The sequence below is a fragment of the Pungitius pungitius genome, chromosome 7 (assembly GCF_949316345.1).
Source record: "Pungitius pungitius chromosome 7, fPunPun2.1, whole genome shotgun sequence".
Classification (NCBI taxonomy): domain Eukaryota; kingdom Metazoa; phylum Chordata; class Actinopteri; order Perciformes; family Gasterosteidae; genus Pungitius; species Pungitius pungitius.
The window spans coordinates 17,835,534-17,855,984 of NC_084906.1; positions in this window are offsets into that span (position 1 = coordinate 17,835,534).

A 20,451-nucleotide genomic window follows, 5' to 3' on the forward strand; every position below is an offset into this window, starting at 1 on the left:
CAGGCGTGTGCCTCTGTAGGGCCTTTGACAACTGATGGTAGTGAAAATGTTTGTAATATAGTTCTATCGGATAGCAGAATGGTCTTTTTTATAGAGATGGTAAAGTAAAATTCTACTGTGCAGTTTGCACTTTATTATTATTATTTGTACTTACTGAAGAAATGTGCACATTATTACTTACACGGTTATATACTTGAATACTTTCTGCGTTTACAATGTTCAGTTCCAAATCTGTGTTTTTGGTAATTGTGGTGGTATTTGGTATTTATATTTTATAATTTTATCTTTTATATAATTTATTTCTTTTCATGTTTGTTTATGTAAATTATTTATGTTTAGAAGTTATTTGGGGAATAAAGAGATCCTAACTAAGACATTCTGAATGGTTGTTATTCCTTTGGTGGTGGTGGTGGTTGGTTGGTTCGTTGGTTGGGGGGGGGGGGGCACCACCAAGCATTTGTGCTTAGGGCACCCAAACGGGTAGCGCCGGCCCTGGTTTTAGTCCTCATTTACAGGGGACTAAAACACCAAGAACGAATCCTTCGGTATAATAATAATTATATGATATTTACTGTGTACTTCATAATTAATTCTGTCTCTTGAAAAACAGGGACAGACACACGGAGATTACAGGTGATAGAGACACCGGTAATTAGTGCAGTTACAGCTCTATTTTGTGTTCATCACTTAATGGGAACAAAGGCGCAGGTGTTTTGAAAATGCGGTGATTTTCATTTGACCCGGGAACGGCTGGCCCGTGGATCTGTTAGACACTGCGTGGAGGTGGGCTTTATTTAATACAAAGATTTGACACACACAAAAGTCTGAAACCCGACTTGGGAGCTCGGTTTTGGGGCCGTTTGGGACAACTCCTCACACGCGCAACTTTTGGAGCCTATAAACATCTCTCCCTTTTCTATGAAACAAACAAGACTTTATCTTTACCCCTTATCCCCCCCCCACCCCTTGTCTCACCTCCTTTCTCCCTTTACTCCGTGTGTGTGTGTGTGTGTGTGTGCGCGTGAGCGTACGCGCCCCCGCGGAGGAATGTTGGCCCGGTCCGCCACGGCTCGACCTGCACCGCCGCGATAAATCACAGCCTCCCTTCTGCTGCTCCCATCTCCCTCCAGCCTCCGTGTTTTTGCAACAGACAGAGGAATCCTTCGCTTAATTAATTTAGAATGTGTAAATAAAGCGAGGACAGTGAACTCCCCATCATCTCTGGAAACACAATATTAACTTTGGAAGAGCTTCGCCCCGCCGACTCAGACACACCGAACGAACACCTGCTGCAGGAGGGCACGGACACACACACACACACACACACGCACGCACGCACGCACTCACGCACATACACACACGGTGCCGGGGCAGGGGTATTAATGACAGCAGATATTAGCCTGCAAAGGTCACCGGAACACGATAGCCGGGTGGTAGCCGTCATTAAAACCGGATTTAGAAGTGAAGATGTTGTTGTTTCGAGTTTGATCAGATGTTCGTCTTCATTGCCTTTAAAACGGGCGAAGGAACAAAAGGGTGCACGTGTGGATCCGTTAGCTTTATGCACACCAGGAGATAACTGTAGTCTCTACGGACACATCTGGATGTGTAAAAAGAGGCCAAATGCGAAACATTAAATTAAGGTGTTAAAAACATATATATATTTTTAACATGAATAAAGCAAAACAATGTATATCCTGAAAAATTGAAAAAAATGTTTCCGCTCTCTATATTTTCCATCACCTTCAAGCTTTGGCTCCTCTTAATACCAACACTGGTGTAAAATCCGCACAGACTATTCCACAGGTTATTATTAAGTAGTGAAAACCGTCCTCCCCACCCCTTTCGATGGAGACCTTTGGGTGACTCTCGATGTCCTCCGACGGTCCTCGGACCGCACTTAGGGCAACCCGATTCTTCTCCATCGACCCCTCTCTCCCCGAGCAGCACTTTGATGGCGAGGCGCAGCTGCTGCGGGTCACTCTCACGCGCACTCGGCGGCGTCACGCGGGCGATTTAACGGCTTCTTCCATTTGACCTTCGATGCCAACGGGCGCGCGTAATGGCGGCGGTGCCTTTCCAAAAAGGATAATTGATTTAGGATTCTTACGTTGTTGCCCCCCACCCCGTCGTCGGTTTGTTAGAATGCGAAATCTTCTCCCCATAAAAGGAAACGTCAAGCCTTTACGTTGTGAATTAAATTAGAGTTATCAGCAGGTTAGGCTCATTTTGTTTTCGGGTTCAGACAATTTAAAAAATGAGAGAATGATGAAAAATAGTTCTTTAAATTAAACAATTGCTTAACATAACAAAACAAAAAAAATATTTATTTATATATATATATTTGTTTCATTAAGATACTTGATGCTAATTAGTTGAATTCCTATAGGCGCATTAAAAAGTGTAGAAATGTTGCCAAACAAATGTTGCACACAAAAAGAAGCAAACCTTATCCCCCTCTCATCATAGACGGCCTTCATTTCGTACGAGTTGGTATCTGCCTTATGTTTTTCTTAGAACGTGTAATGATTACACTTCAAACCAGAGTTAAACAAAAGTCTGCGCCGGGTGTGATGTAAGAAAAAGCCAAAGACACCGCAGCCTCCAGGTGAAAATGAAACTTTGTTTATCCAATCTGTTTCAGCCGTGAACGTGTGCGTTTTTCAGAAAATGCAGAGGGGGGGGGAGGAAAGGGGGCTCGGCGATAAAATGTAAGCTTACCATCCAGGGTGAAATGCGATCACGCTGAGGTCGTGGGGCCAAACTTTTTAAGACTAATGTTTATTTAGAGAAGTGAGCGCTGTCTATGGGACTCCCCGCTCTCCCAGAATGCTCCACTAATGTCTTTACCAGGCCCGAGCGGACCACCAGCTAGACTGCGCAGCCCTGTGCAGCCCGTCGTGGCCCTTTGAGACAAGGCTGCCTGTCCCACTGGTCCACCATTAAAACCCACCAAGTGGACCTCATTCTGGACGAGCTTTTTTTTTTTTAGATAAAAAAACCCCAAAACATTTAATGGAAAATTTAAACACGCCGTTTTGCCCTTTAAGAGCCTAAAAAAATGCTTTCTGAAGCTATTTAACGTCTGACTTTTATTTGCTGATCTATCATTTCATGCATTGACTCTGGACCAAGCTTTCATAATTCATGAATCTTACTCATTCTTAAATATGATCAATATATTCAAAATATTCCTTTTGCCCATGAAAGCAGAGTGGCATTACCTCACCAGATTAATTCATTTTACAAAGGTTTCCTTACGAAGTGTAAAAAGGGGCATTGCGGCGCAGCGCCTGCAGAGCAGCAGCGTGTTTTCTTACAGTTTGTAAAATTGAATTAGCAACGGTGGGGAATCTGACCTCTCGCCAGACCTGCATATTTTTCACCCCTCAGGTTTTAGTGTTCCTTGGGTATTTTTGTTTTCTCAGCTGCAGCGGCCATTAGACATTGTCTCCATGTCGTCCACTTCTATCTTTACCATCTTTCTTCTCCAACCCCCCCCACCCCCCTCTCCAACCTCACCTCACTTTCTCCTCCTCTGGGCAGCTCACACCTCACCACGCTGGACAGGAGTGCAGCTGGGCGGATCACGGGCATGCGCACAGTGCGTGCACACACACTCACACACACACACACAAGTATGTTCAGAAAGCACATCGGACGAAGGAAACCACACTGCAACTTTGTTTCTTGGTGGAGAACTTCTGAAAGGTTGGTAAGGAGGAGTTACACAAATTAAAATTAAGTTGTTCAAATGAAATTAAATCAATGCCACCCAGTAATTGTCACTAGAATTATTATTTTTTTACACATAGTGCTGCATGAAATAAAAGCGCGATTATTATTTGTGTATATTTTTTATTATTTCCAAACTTGGTTAGAGCTGCAATACACGGAGAGCTTCAGGCCCTCAAAGATGGCCGCTCTTTTTTATGCGAGTTAGTGACCAAAAAAGTGCGTGTACAATTGCACACAATATAGGCCCATATGATTCTTCAGCACATAAGAGCCCTGAGGAGCCACAACAGCAGTTAAAGAGTCAGCAGCGTCGCAGCCTGCGAGCTGCCACTTCACTGGAGGGCCAGAGCGAACAGGAAGAGCCAACGGATGGATGGATGGGAAATAAAAAAAAACAGGCCGAGGCGAGAGAGATCTAGAAAACCTGTTTTCCTTTATGTGTGACGTTTGTCCCTATTGGTCGAGACATTGATGGTCGCAGGGAGGTCCCGTGTGGACGCTTCGGCTCAGATGCTCATACACGATGAACTCAATGTGTGTCGGGGAGGTTTGAGTTCATAAAACTATCGGTTCAGGTTGCTCAGCTCTTATGTGGTGAAGCGTTACCATGCAGAGGTGCAGGTAGACAAAACATCATGAAAAGGTCTTATGAATGGCAGCCAGTACTACAAAGAGCTGCACACACATGTGTCGACTCAGTCTCACATCTAGCACTTCCCGATATCCAGCACGGTGAGCTGTTACATACATTTATTTTCTTCTTCTCACCCTATTATTCCAAGTCTGCTCATATAATAATGCATGACAGCTGCGCCACTCATTGTAACACTATGTGTGTTCTTAGGCTGAAATCCAATTAGCACTGATGTATCACAAATGGAGTGTATTTTTTACATCTGTGAGTACATCTGCGTGCGTGTGTGTGTGTGTGATTGCACAGAACTCCCAGGTTCAAAGGGGAGGTGAATGAAAAGGGGCAAAGATGATGAGGCCACTTCATTCGGCTCCTTATGGAGGAGAAACGCCGCACATAAAGAAAGGGAAGCGCAGCAGGGGAACAACTGGCTCCACATCCAGAGGCTGATGCACGGCTGTAGTAGCGCCGAGATTGCACTCCGAGTTACATGTATGTGTATCTTTACGGGGGGGGGTTTAATGTTGTTCACGACTAGTAGACCCATTTCAAAGGGCTAGAGGCGCGGCTGGGTGATGGATTGGAAGCTGAAGGGGTGAGCAGATGGGTAAGTAGAGAAAGTGAGGTTAAGTGGCAGTTAGATGTTGCAGATCTGAGCAGATCAAGAGTGTGTGTGTGTGTGTGTGTGGGGGGGGGGGGGGGGGGGATAAGGGACGAAAAGCAGAGTTCTACAGCTACGCTACATTTCCGGGTTAGCCTTGTTGTGTGAATATTGTATTGTGTCGTATGATGCCTCTCTCTCTCTCTCTCTCTCTCACTCTAATGGTGTGTTCGCACAGCGAGTAACAGGATCCACGGAACACTTCAAGTCCCCGCTTTCACTCTAGTGGAAGCAACTGACCAGTGTGTGGTCGATGAGCACATGAGGTTTGTGTAAAAAGCCAATCTGCTCCCTCGTGTTTATGCACAGGCGAGTGTTTGATCGTTCTACCGCGAATGGAAAAGAGATCGCCTGTGAATCCTTTAAGGCCGCGAATACGGATCGTGTTTGATCGCTGAAGTCAATGTGCAGAGATTTGTTTGGGGAGAGTTTCCATGAATTCAACCTAATTTGCCAAATCGTTTATCCGCGAAATTATAAGGATAAAGAATGATTACATGTTGGAGTGGACGCGGAGAACAGGAACTATATAGTCATCCAACAAAAACGCTTTTGTACAAACACCACTACTTTTCAATACCACTGCAATGTTTTCAAATGCAAAAAATGTACTTTAGTCAAAGGAAAAACATTTTTAAAAAGGTTAAAGCAAAGTTTAAAAAAGACAACTTTATGGTTGGTTTGTGGTTTGGCAAAATGGGTAAAACCTAAAAGGTTACCCAACAGGAGAAAACCTCTTGGTATGAACTGTGAAACAAAGCTACAGGAGATTCAAAGTCTTAAGAGAAGAAGCCCATAATAAAGACGACAGATGGTTGAAGGGTGTCATTTTATGAAAGGCCTTATATCCTTAAAAGGCACCCGGTTTTTCACGGGATGTGAGGCATCAATCTACGGATGACTTTGATTCAAAAACCCCACATAAATATCCTCATGGTGGCGCTACAAAAAAAAAAAAAAAAACAGGTCAGCAAGCCTCATCCTCTGGGGAAAATGTCAACCCCACCCGCCAACCCCCATTTCGCCGCTTGGGTCCAGCAGTCTAGACCCAAGCAACAGGCCGACGGCGAGGCAGACAATGCCGGAGTCAGAGCCCCTCCGCCGTGTTTGTACAGTACGATGGGAGGATGTAATCCAGGCCTGCAGGCAGGTAAGCAGCCCGTGGCTGTTCTTCAGAGAAAAGAGGGTGGGGCTGAACAGCCAGGCGCCAACTAGGGGGGGGTGGGGGGGGGGGGGGGGGTGAGTTGTGCATGTTCGCGTCTGTTTGTCTTCTCCCGCGCCGTGGGCTGGCCGGCCGGGACAGGCCTCCCGGGTGGCACGGACCTGTCACAGGCCTGTCGGTGCTGCTGTCACGGGCCATTGTGCCGGCCGGGGATTGATGGGGAGCAGCAACAGGATGAATAACGCCCGACGGGAAACCACAGGAACGGGAAGCGGAGGAGGAGGAGATGAGAAGCGGATGGCGGGGAGGAACGGAGCTCCACTCGCAGGTATCTGGCGCGTGGCAAGATAAATAAAAGACGCGTCGCATTGTTGGTGCGCGGGGGATCAGAAATTCATATTTGCCGAGGGGAGCGGCTACCAGTCCTTCAAGCACCTTTTAAAGTATTAGTGTCGGCTGGATATTGATGAAATTACACAATTACTTTTGATGGAGGCTCCCTCGTCTTTTTCTTCATGCTATCAGGGACTTCCAGGCAAAGTGTCCTTCAGAGTAATGCTCCCCTTCAACATGTGCAGCAGCGGAAATGCTTCCTTCCATCTGCCTGACTAAGAAATATACCGGTCAGGACTGTAACAAGACGCGGGGCCGGAGGTAAACAGAAAAGGTAAATATTTCATACATTTTGAAAAATATCTGGAGCATGGCGATTGCCTCTCTAAGGCTCTCAACATGGCAACGGCAAAATGGCGGGAAAACAGCCTGTGCAAACTATGGCGAAAGAGTCCTGAGCGAGCCAACAGTGGTTACCTGCCTTATCAGCCGCAACCGCCATACGAGGGCATACGCTCTGAAACCAGTATAACTATGTCAATGGGCACACACACACACACACACACACACACACACAAAGCGATTGAGACCACGACATCACAGCTCTGACGGTGTCGAGTGCATCGGTGTGTGTCAGAGACCGGAAGGCTGAGCTGACTTTTCAACCTCTCGCATGTTTCCAGCTCTGGGTTCCTCAAAATCTCCGCCTCCCGACTACGACAGCTCAAAGCGGACTAAAACAAGCAAGTGCTTGCAAATAAATTCCCTCTCTTCCTGAATCTGCCCGTTTTTTAAAAACTCTTCTCCAATGATCCTAATCCTTCCATCCACTCTGAGGGGTTTCCTCTCTGATACAGCCGTCAAGGGTGAGGGCCCTCTTCTTCCTCCCCGCGCCCCTGCTTTTCTCTCCCGTTGTTTTTATCTTTTCTTTTTTCGGTGGCTCTTCCTCCCCCTAATTCAATTCTACATGCTTTTCTTGGCTTAACCGGCACCCGTCTCCATTCAACAATTTCCCCCTCTGCCTCCTTCGATCCTCTTCTCTGACCTCCTCGCCTTCTCCATTAAATCCGTCTGCACTCATTCGTTTTTTAAGTCTCTTCTCCCACTCGCCATCAACTCCCTTGCCTGCATTCTCGGTCTGTTTTCTCTCCCGCCTTTCTGTCTCTCTTCCTCCCAGTCGCTGTGTTTTTAGTGCTGCCTCTGATTTGCAACCTCTGGATGTACCCCGTCCTGCTCTGCCTCTCCGGGCCCATCCGCTTCCCTCAGAGGGAGCAGCTCGCTGGGGCTGCGAGGGGTCACGCCTGGGTGAGGGATATCACTTCTCCCCTATCTCCTTCTACCCCCCCCCCCCCCCTTCTTTGTTCCCCCCCTCCTCCTCCTCCTCCTCACCCCCCTTGACTCCCTCTCGCTTCTCTCTTCCCTTTCTGGTCTTGTTGTTCTCTTCTCTAGACGTCCCTCCTCCTTCTCCTCTTTTTCCTCCCTGTCCTCTCCCAGTGAGGTAATTGATTTGCTGAATTCCTCCAGAAGCACGCCAGGCCAAAATCAATCCATTTGAAAATGTCAAAATTGTGCATTTGAAAATTAAATGATATTTATGCTTTATCTCCCACATTCTGCATATTATACACTATGTGACATATTCATACGCATGAGTATATTTCCTTAATAGTGACACAGGGAGGATTTAGGCCCCAAGTGGGTGTGTAGGAGTGTGCGAGAGCACTGATGAAGGATTGTGCATGTGTCAAAAGATGCTGTTGGAGGAGCTTTGTGTACACAGACGCAGAAGGAGAGGCGAGTGTGGCGAGGAGGTCGGTGACGAAAAAAGGGAGAGGATGGAAGGAGAAATCGGCCGGTGTGTGTTCTTGTGGGGGGCAACTGAGGGGGATCGTCTTCCCCCCTCGGCCCCTCCCTGGCCCCAGCCAGAAGCCTCCAGGGGTCCCTGGGTTCCTGAGGAAAAACATCTCGGCCCCCCCATCACCCCTGAACCCAGCGCTGGGCTGTTTACCTTGGCCTGGCTGCCTGACAGCTTTACTGATGTTACATACAGGCACACAGGGACCCTGATTCAGAGAGGGAAAAGGAGCAGGAGCACAGGGAGAGAGGAGGAGGAGCAGAGCAGGAGAGACGGAGGCGTGTGGGCGATATGGAGGGCGAGAGACGAGGACGGAGGATGGAGGGGAGGCCGAACGCCACAAGCTGAGGTGAAAGGGAGACAATACGGAGGGGCGGCGGAGGCGTGAGGGAGCGAGCGTGTTAGCTTACTCTGATCTTAATCACCACGATCAGATCCATTTGGGGGGGGGGGGGGGGGCTGCTCATGGGGGACACCGAGCACACACACACACACACACCCGAGCGCAGCAAGCCCAGGCATTCGTTTTCATCAACGCTCTTAAGTATCGCTGTGCATATAAAGCAATATTTGGTTTTTAGGGTCATCGCTCAACTCGGTGGGGAGAGGTAAGAGTTCTATAAGCAAATGTGGAATGGAGACTCAATATTTTGAGAGAAGCTAGCATTACTCATTAGAGGGTGATGTAGTAGAAATGTAAAGGCACTTTCTATACTGTTTGTTGGGAGAAAACGGGGCAGGGAGGGGGGCTACTGGCACTCGCGATACAAATGTTGACACAAATTCGACCATATCCGTTTTAAATAAATGACCATTATCAATTTGGAAACCCCCCCCTCCCCCCCTCCCCCATCTCATCCAGCGAGAACAAATATTAGTCAGGGAGGCCGATGGCGTCGAATTTGCGAGAGATTTTGAGCAGTTGGCCGAATAAAAATAGCAGGGAAAAACATTTATTTTGATAACGATTTGAATTTGCATTCACACCTCGTCGTTTCAGGACAAACACTTCAACTCGCGGCCGATAAGTTTGTTCTATTTGTGGGCGTCTGTTTGTCCGTTTCTGATCGGCGCTGCGGGGGCCCCGGGCCACGGGGGTCCGTGCGATGGGGTGGGAGGTCTGTGTTTTGCAGCTCAGAGCTCTAAGTCTTGTTTGTCTGTCCCGAGCAGCTGGACAAGCTGTAATAATACAAACGCGCCTTTGAACAGGGCTGCTGTGTTGTGCCGCTCTGGTTTGGGTTACATCCCACACACACACACACACACACACACACACACAATACCACATACACAAGCGCACAAAACGCATTCCAAAAACATGTGTCCCCACACAGTGATGGACACAGGTGGCCATGCAGACGTGCATGCAAGAACTAATGTGTAGATACACACACACACACCCACACACACACACATCCACAATAGTGCAGCATTGATTGTTGATCAAAACCAAACAAGCCAGCATTGATTTCTGCGGTGATTAATCATCGTAAACTCGGCGTTTGTTTGTTTGTCTGTTTGTTTACAGGGACGGGCGGGTGGCTTGCTTGTTGTTTGTTTATGGCTGATCATTTGTCACAATAAATCCTCAGGGAGGGACACACACACACACACACACACACCTATGAGCCCCCCTGGATTGTTTCCACTCCGCTCAAACTGATTTAGGATAACACAAACACTCCAGACTGACCGCGCCGTCACCCTTGCACACTGGAAGCGGCGGCTCCCACCCGGAAAAAGGGACACAGCCGAGCGCCGCCCCACGCCGCCCCACGCCGCCCCACGCCGCCCCAGTGACGGATGACTTCCTCCGCCGTTATGTAATGGGAGTTCAGGGCTTCACCTGCCCTGGCCGGGGCGGTGGCCTCTGCGCTCCCGCCAGGATATGAGAGCACAGGGAATTGGGCTGTGGGTTGCGGGGTCGATACTCGGGGGAACTACATCAACACCCGGTGGTTGGGGAGAAAAGGGGGCCACGGAGCGGTTTGGGGGGTTGGGGGGTCCACATGCATAATGCGTCAATAAAAAGGTTTTATTTGATTTGCACGACCTCTGCAGAAACAAGCGTGCCACGTGTGGATGCATCTTTACTTCTCCTACCATAACAAGTAGGAAAAAATAGAAAAAGTTGTGAATAAAAGTGCAAAAGCATTTGTTAGTGACAGTAAAAAAGCATTGTAAAATGATTGTAATTATCAGCAAAAACAGTACACTTCATTATTTACTTATATAACATGGTTATGGCAAAATACAGCCATAACAAAAAAACACCATTTGGACTATTGTTCTTATTATGATTGTCACATAACAATAAAAAAAAGCTTTTTGCAGCAGCAGACTTTTGGACTATTCATTATATGTCAACATGCACAATGCAAGGACCCTCAAACTGAAGCACCTCACTGCAATTCACACATTAACAGTGTGACTATTTACACCTCGGGTTGTGTCAAAATGTCCACAGTGAAAGACGCCTTTAGTGCAACTGTCAGTGTTGCTCTATACCCGGCATAACTCGCAATCGACTAGGAGGGGATTTGGTGTGACGGCCTGGGATATCCTGTCACAACAATACGAAAGCTCCATTCTAAACCTTGCACAAAAGAGACTTGATCCTAAAGCTTACTGATTTTACCTGGATGAGGACGGGACGGGGCCGACGGAGAGAGAGAAAGTCGAGGAGGCTGCGATCCGCCTGGATTATGCAGCAATGGGTTATATAGAGTTGAACATCTGGTCAGAAAAGAAAGCAACAATTGCGTTACTCATCCCTGACAGACTTCTGCAAGTTATTCATGCGTGTCGAAAAGATTGTCCAACAGTTTGTGGCCGAAGACTGCTATTGTCGATCCCACTGAGAGTCAATTTATGGACATCTCGCTCTCTCCAAAAAAGGGACGAATATTTCTTCTGAAGAATTTAGCCAAATCAGGACTAAAACATTTCACTTGCATGTGACCATCTGTGGTTACTGACTCCTTTAGTTCACCCCAGCCGCGTCTAATATAAACCTTCTAATGCTACTCAACGGGGTATTTCTTATCTTTGGAATAAATGTAAAAAAAAAAAAAAAAACTTGGCTACCTCAAATTTCAAAAAGGCAGGAATTGTTAAATATTAAATAAATTCAGTACTACTATTGCAGAACAAATAAAAGCACCATATCGTGAATCAACCGGTTTAGATTATTAATCAAACCATATGATGTTACTCATACGCTTACTAATCCCCAACAAAATATATGTTATGTTGTTTCGTACAAAGCACAGAGGAGCCAATTTACACTCATGACCCTTATTGTCGGAAACCTCTTTAGGTTGAGTCAACGCAGCGACTTCGTAAGATCGTGGATTGGTTTCATAAGCACCGTCCAGCAGAAAGTCCGGATAGCTCAGTGATCCCGCGCAAAAAAAAAGCACCTTTCACGCGCCCTTTGACCTCTCAGTGAGCACTGTCCAAAGAGAAAAGTGGAACAACACCCCCTGCTGTTCACAGTCAATGCATTCAGCGGGAACTTCTTTATTTTTGTTATATTGTAAGTATAAGTACAAAGAAGCGGTGGGATTTGGGATTTTGTGGCCATGGCGTTTTGTGCACCTGAACAACATACATATCTCTTTCACTGTCTTTTGGTACTAACAAAAACGAGGCCAACAACTGGCATAATAATTTCCATTTACCAGCAGAAACACAAATAATAATCCCTGGAGTACGCTGGTGTGATTCCTTCACGTCAAACCCAGCTGTGGAAAGCAGAGGAACAGAGATAATGAAGGACGACATTGTACAAATGAGAGCGTGCCTCCGTCCTGTCCTCCCGGGCCCCTTGCTGCTCTCTGCTCCTGAACTCGAGGGCTTGTGGAGGGTTCGTAAAGAGTTTCTCAGTGACCTCGACATCTGACCACCCTGTCCAATACCTGCAATAAAACACAGACAGAGGCCCCACAAACTGACGCCAAAACAGCATCAGCGAAGACCAACAAGCAGGCACCGCAGTGTTCGCTTCAGCAGAGAGAAACAAATGTTGTAGCTTGTAACACTGCATGTTTGTCCTATGTGGGAGCATACTAGCAAGATCTTGCACCATCTACCAGCCTCATGTTTACTTGTGAACTTTAGTGGGAGTACCCAGGACAGGGTTCATCGGTCTTACTCCCACCCCCTTTTGTTTTTACATGGCATGCTGTGATTTTTGTTTTGTTTGGTTTGTGACTCCTCAGCCACAGGTTTCATTAGATAATGAAAGAGAACATTATTTCTGGTGGGAAGCTGAAGGTCAAAACGGGGTTTGGAACACACGGTTATGACCGATCAGCCGTGTTGAACTATGCATTCTCTGATGAATCAGCAAAAACAACATCTGGAACTCTTTAGCCGGAGAAAATATCTAGTCAGTTTTCTGCTTTTCTTTAGATTTTGATTTGAGCTTGGTGAAAAAAATAATGGTATTTGTTGTTCCTATTTTTGTTCCACGGACCATATATAGAAACATTTGCAGAAGTTAAGGGATACAGTAAATTTACTAAAAGTAATTGGGTACAGAATAAAGTGAGATGTGAATGCTTATCAAGGGGGCTAAATTTGGGAGGCATTGTATGCTGAACAGATTGTGAGGGCCTGTGTGGAAAATATGTTTCCAATGTTTACCTAGAACTATATTAAAAAACACACAGATGGCGCCTTTAGTTTCAAGGCTCTTCGTTGGTATTGCTCATTCAGTGACCAATAACCTGTAGCTGTTGTGATTGGCTGTAAGTGCGGAAGAAAAGCTGAAGGGGGCGTGGCCACACAGAGAGCACGCGAGGGGGAAGACCGCGCTAGCCTGATAGAAAAGTATGTAAAAATAGAAGCGGCGGGTAAAGACGGTAACACTCGCTGTCATCATCGTTACGTCAGTAAGAGAATCAGCACGTCAGTTATTTTAAGTCTGGAAGTCAATCAAAATTCGTCGCTGTTAGCCGTTAAGCTAGCAACATTGCCACGAGCCGCTAATGAAAGTGCATTTGCACCCATCGGCTAGCATGACTTTCTGGAAGTTGGCTCGTGGGAGTAACTACGGGATAACTTGACCTGACGTGAATGAGCTTGGACCTGACTCCGCTGGATTCAAGTTCAGACGCCGCCATTGGTGACCCGAAAAGCCTCCGGTGCCCCCAACCGAGATGTCATCTCCCACCGTAAGGTTTGTATTCCTTTTCATTGGTTCCAGTAAAGAGGACTTTTCCAGCTGTAGTGCCATCTACCGGCCCGCAGTAGTTCCTACTCTCTGTGTATGTGTATGTATGATTTAGATATCTTAACAACACGTCCTGTGCTTTAGTTTTTACTTTGGTTTAGTTTGAACAGTTTTGATCTTTAAATATATTGTTGATAGGTAATGTTAACACAATTGCCATTTCTATTACATTTTTTCTTCTTCTAGTGAAACATTACAAATGTATTAACTTATATCTGTGATGTCCTTATATATATATATATATATATATATATATATATATGTCCTATATATATATATAGGACATATATTGTTTGGTTAGCCTTAAATTATTGAAGCCAATTTCCTGTAGTCAATTTACTGGGAGTTAATAAAATTTCAAACCATAGCGGCATATTTGCTAGTAAGCTAGCTAGGAAGCTAATGTTAAAAGGTAATGTAGCTGTTTACTAAATAATAATTAAATAATACATTTAACTGAATAATCATTTCATGCGAAGGCGGCAGCATTCAACCGACCAACGCACCATTTTTCCTCGTTCCTTTTCTTTGCTCTTTAGCCTCCTTTTGTGGTAACTTTTGGTTTCCTGTCTCACTCCAACGGGCCTCCCCTGCTGTTTGTTGGGTGTTTGTCGAATGTTGGATCGCCGTGTCTAACGCGCAGCGTGTTTCCCATTGGACGAAGTAAATGCACCTCGGAGAATTGGTGGGAGAGAATGTGGTTCCTTTTGTGAGAAATGGACAGAGCGAAGGAAAGCTAGAACGAGTGAGAAAAGGGATGCGTTTCCAAACGTTTGCTGAGCTCGTGCTTTGCAGCGGAGTGATGGATGAGACGAGGAAGAAGGGGGGGGGGGGGGGAGGAATCAAGGAGCAAAGTGGAAATGAACAAGGGAAATGTCAACGAAAGAAGAGCAAGAGGGAGGAAAGAAAAGGGGGAGTTAGTGGAAAAGAGCGAGAGGGCACGTGGAGGCCACGCAAAACCACAAAAAAACGGATAAAAAAATAAATAAATTGATAAAGCCCTGCTGGATTGAGCATGCAGGCGGTAGGGAGGTGGGGAAGGAGGCAGGAGGTAGGGAAGGAGGCAGGGGTTGGGAGGGCTATCAGGAACAGCACATCTGCAGAAGCCATTACGGAGTGTCTGTATGTATTCGGCGTGACGCTGTGTTTTCTCTGCCAGGCCCGGTCCGGGCCTGCACAGCAAAACGGGGATCGGGTTTCGTCGGCGTGCAGTGGGGGGCCGTCTCCAGTTGACGCGTGATGATTTAGTCAGGTGTGAGCGTGCACTTTCCAATTTGCGGGGAAATAAATTACGAGTGATTTTTTTATGAGGCCTCTGTCCCAGGCTGTCTCGAGGCTCCCTCTCCCTCCCCCTGTGCAGCCCAACTGATGTGTTTATAAAGAGTTCTGCAGTGGAAGCTGCCCCCGTGTAAACACACACACACATGCACACACTACAATAGTATACACAAAAACACACTTGTGCAAATAGACTTGAGTAATGAGAACAATGGCATGCATGGCAAAACACACGTTGTTTACATTTTTTTTTCTCCAGCAGAAATGTAATCTGGAACCTAAGGATATTTGTAATAAACCTTTTAACAATTATTAATATTTGTGACCGAATAACGCATCGGCTGAACAGTTAAAATCGATACCAACAAACAAAACAATTGCCAAAGAAGTCTCAGCTTCTGGTCCCTTTTCAGGGTCAATGGCTGGTTGTCCTTAAAGGGTCAGCCCACCTGAACCGAGCATGGGCTGTTGTTTTAACTAGCTTCTTGGGGTTAACCCCCACCCCCCCCTTCACTTCACGCCCCCTGCACACAATCTCTCTTTCTCATAACGGGTCACTGGCTCAGTGACGTCGAGGCGGCTTGCATCGCGTACCCGGCGGAGTTCACAGCTGCATCCGCGACGTTGCACACACAATTGTGGCTGTTAACTGTCCCGCGCTAGGCGGTAGCTGGCGGTAAATGATGGATTTAATGTGTTTATTCAGCAGTTCGCGTTGGGCCAGCAGTTTCTCTTTGCACTCATCTTGTCGGCTCGGCTATTGGTCAGAGAAACATTCAAATTTAACTTCCCTTTTGCAAACTGTTCACCCTAACCCAAACTTAAAATGCTGTTCATATATATATTTTTGCCCTTGTAAAGTTGAGCAGTAGTTAAAAAAACCCAAGAAACTAGACGAGGAGAAGGGGGACAACCTCTGGAACACTAACCTCAACCTCAAGGTGTGTGCGTGTGTCTTCATAAAAAAACAATTACTCTGACTGAGCCGCACGTCCACCGAGTTCAGTAACGGCTTTTAGGTGTTTTTTGACATTATTTTTATTTTTTTTACTCCAAACAAACCAAACCCTGCCCGAAGTCGTTCTGCTGCAGTAGCAGCTGTGTCCGATGTTTGAGTGGAAGCAGAGGAACACAGGTGTGTTGGTCGGAGACGACACGGAGCAGAAGAAATCCAGACGGAGGCGGCGGTTTTTTCCGAGGCGAGGGGAAAAACGTGTTTTGAGTTCCACTGGGGTCTAGAAACCGGAAACCCAAATTCCATAACCTCTGACCCCGCGTTTGGTTCCCCTGCTACTGCTTCCACACATGTCTCCGGCAGACTTTGCTAAACGACCGCCGGGCCGACTCCTCCCTCCCGGGCACGCTCTTTGTTTGTCTCTCGCCCGTCCGTCCATCTGTCTCATTGACTGACGCTCAGCCGTGAGCGAGTGTGTACGCATCCCTGCCGCTCGCTGCGGCGGCCTGAGGAATGACTGACTGACTGACTGACTGGTGGAGTTGAACCGAAAATCTGTATGATGCCTCATTTCGCTACAAAATCCCGCATGAGGTGGCAACTGATTGGAGGGAGAACGCTGAAGGCCTTAGTCTAATCCAATTTCTAGTGAATGTCACGTTACCAAAGCGGAATTTTCAGCGAAGGAAAGATTTCGGAATGTGTGAAGTCCACAGACGTACTTGTGTTGTCTTGATTAACGGTTTTATCTACACAACCAAAGCTGATTTTATTTGTTACTAATTATTTAAAACACAAACCTACTAGGCGGCCATTATTATATGCCTGCGCGGCCCTCCCAAGTACATGCTGTGTCTGGGAAACACTGCCGTGTGTATTTATATTTTATTTCTCAGGTTTGTTGCTCCCCTGCATGTCTGACGTTACTAAACATCCCTTTTAAATACCGCTCATGTATGATATATCATGAGTTTGATACTGATTCTTTCCCCCTTGCGCCTCACAACAAGCATGTTCATAATTATTTCAATCCAATCAGTAAGTAAAACAGTGAAAAAGATTTTGATCTTGAAGATTTCCTGCAATTACTGTTTGTAAGTGATTACTTTGTTGTAAGCGTTGTGGTGTTATTTAGCTATACTGTATGTTTGATCCCTCTTTGCAAAAGCTTAGGACACAATTCTGTAGCTTTCTCCCTTAGCAGCTCAGGCTTTTACTTTGAAACTTTGAACTGGAAGTCAGTTCCACAGCCGTCACCTGCCCACGCCTCCTACCCACACATCAGATAAACGAAAGAGATGGAGAACGTTTTACTGAGGTTTTACTGAGGTGGGGGTCAAAGTCTCCTTCCTTTTTTACGAGTTGTTACAACATGAATGGGAGCACTGAGCGAGGGAGGGAAGGAGGGAAGGAGGGAGGAACTGGGTACGGAGGGGAGGAAAAAGCGGAGGCGGGGAGGGGAGGGAAGGAAGCGAATGGTGTAGTTTTTCCCTACTATAACACCCCTGAGCGAGGTGAGAGGTGAGGAAGGGGGGGGGGGGGGAGAGTGAAGGGGGCACTTGCTGGGTGGTCAGCATGGTGGGCGAACTGTGTCTGCTTGTGTGCGTGTTAATGGCTGAAAGTCAGAAAGAGAACGGCGTTCCGTGTGCAAAGTGGATAATCAAAAGCATCTGATATTTCCCTCAAGGCCCTTTTTTGATCCTCTTTTCATCAGTTCTATCTCGCTCCGCTGACTGCTTTCCATTCTTGTGTCGCTGTCGTTCCACGGCCAGCTTGCACACGCACATTCTCTGAGGTTTCGCTCTTTATGGGCTGCAGAACGAGGTGTAGACCAAAATGACTGCTCTAATCGAGTGGCAGCGCGGGCCCTGAAACAACACGCTGCCTTCAGCCAATGGAACTCCTCCTTGACCATAAAATATCCAGGCTTAATACCAATCGGCATGGAGTATTGAAAGCTCAAGTGTTTTTGCTTCACACGCGCAGCAGAAAACCGTTCCGAGAAGATGTGGGATGATGACACTCCAGGAATGCTTCAACATTTCGGGGGGGAAAAAAAAAAGTGCCTATTCACTTTCCTGCAGAGAGTTGGAGGAGAAGCTTTCCAACACTCACTAACCTACATCCGAATGCCTCGTCTGTGTCTGCGGGCGCCGTGAAACATGGCCGACGCGACATCGTACTAAACTACGCTGATGCAATCACGCCTTATTCTTATTCCCCTTTGTAACATTTCAAATTAAGTGCATTAAATTCATTTAAAATTTTGAATGGAATCACAGGGTTAAGTATTGATGAACCTGAGTATTTGTTGTTATTTGTTTACTAACAATGAAATCGGTTTGTATCGGATTAATTCAAGAGTTGATTTTGTACCGTTTTGCCAACCGCCAAACTCAGTGAATACCTTTTTTATTCTTTTGTGACTTTCTGTTGTTTTCTTATTCTTCTGTGGTCAGAAGTCAGTCAGTCGGTGGGGGCCGCAGCGGCGCTTCCTGGGCGGCTTCGAGCCCGCGTTCAAGAGCAGTCAGCTGTCATCAGACGCCGCTGAAACCTAAACACCAGCAGCCGCAGACTCGGGCCGCCGCGCTCACCACAGCCGACCTTCGCCAAGCGCACACGCTCTCGCTCCTTCGGCGGCGCTCTCAGAAATATATGTATATATATTTTGCTGTCCACACACCCCCCTCCCCCCGTTTGATCTTCTGATCCCTTCTCCTTTGCTGGAGAATGGATAGACAGGATCCGTCAACATTGGCGGCGGGACGCCGGACGTCAAACACGGTTAAAGGACGAGCACGGTTGCATGCGCCCTGCTTTGATGCGGATGGGGCACATGTGTGACAACATGTGTTTGTGAGGTCTGGAATCCAAGCCTGGCAGCAGCAACGAGACGGATCAACAAGATCAAGCGAACATTCGTTTCAGATGGGCTGGAGTTGGTCCCGCGTGCCGTTTTCCGCCGAGCGCCGGTTTCATGTTTGCAGGTTCTATGTGCTGTAAAGGTCGAAAGTGGTTTTGGCGAGAGGAGGAGGAGGAGGAGGAGGAGGGGGAGGAGGGGGCGGAGGGGGCGGAGTGGGAGGGGGGGGTGAACCCCCGTCCCGGCCAGACGCGCGGCGGGCGAGCTGAGCGAGAGTGTCGACAACGCCGAAGCTGGGAACCCAACACGACCTCGACACCCAATACTTGAGCCGAGTTTATGCTCCTGCGTTTTCAGAGAAAGGCAGGAGGCCCCTGCGCGCCTTTTCACCCGCTCTCGCCGCGCTTGCGTGTGTGTCGACCCATTTTTCACGCAAGGCTGTGATTGGTCTGCTAACTACATCCTTTCAGGAGTCTCACATTTCCGGTTTCGCAGCATAATTCAGCCATTATTAAAACAAAGATTTTTTTTTTTTTACCAGAGAATTAATCAGTTTGAGAGAGTTTTTGTCGGAAGAAATCCGTAAATATGACCACTGATACAACCAGTCATTGGCTGACTATGAGGACGTGCGGATGGCGTCTTTATAGTGGACGCAGATCTCCGCAAACGTCCGGGGGGAACAAAGTTGTGGAGGAAAATATGGGACATATGCACGTGGGCCAAAAAGTAAACAAACCGACGACTTCCACACACAAAGACGTCACTCTCTATGTCGTCTTCAACAACAAACGTTACTCCACCTGGCGCTCTGGCGGTGAATCGCTTTGCAACACGCGCAAGCCCCTTTCTGAACCATGAATTCGCAGATCCAGAAGCATGTTCCAGCCTTTAATCCGACACTTCATGTTCCCCATCGCAAACACACTCCTCCCCCGCGCTCCTCCCCGCTCAGCAGTGTGTGCGTCTCACTCTCTTGTCTTTTTATCTCTTGGCCCAAGTTTACAGTTTTTATTGATAATGAAGTGTTTGGTTACACCAACTTTCAGTGAAGCACAAGAGTCTGTTTCACTCGGGTGATTTATTTTTTACTGACTTCTCTCTTTCTCTCTCTGTTACTGTCTGTCACATCGCTTTATTCAGCAGTTTCTCACCGTCGTAAAAACGCCGCATAACGTAAAACCATAAAACCGCAGAGCAGATGAGATGAGAGCAGATGGACGCGTTTTCTTTTCTTTTTTTTTTGCGAATCCCTTCAGATTGAACGTGGTGGTTTGGCGTCGGCCATCTTGGCGCACGCAGAGGCAGGCAGACGGACAGACGCACGGACAAACAGCTGGATGTGACATTCCAGTGTGCGAGAGGACGACTCCTCCTGTCCACTCGGGGTTGATCGTCCCCCAGAGGGAACGGAGACAGGTGGTCCGCAATGAAGTGGTGTTTTTTTAAATGGAAGACACTGAAGGAAAACCAGTGCATCCCCGCCCGCTGCAGTGGGCGCTGTTTCTGTCACCGCCGCGCTGCTCTCACCTTCCTGTGCACCACACCCCCCCCCACTCCCCTCCTTGATGCTGTCTTTCACACAGCGATGTGTTTTTTGATGGCTGATTTGGACGATGATGGTTGTGAAGGTGTAAATGGTGGCAATGATTCATGTTTACTGGCAGTGTAAACGTGTGATAAGAGGCAGGCCGGGGCACGTTGTTCTGCAGTAGCTGCAGATTACTGTTTGCAGC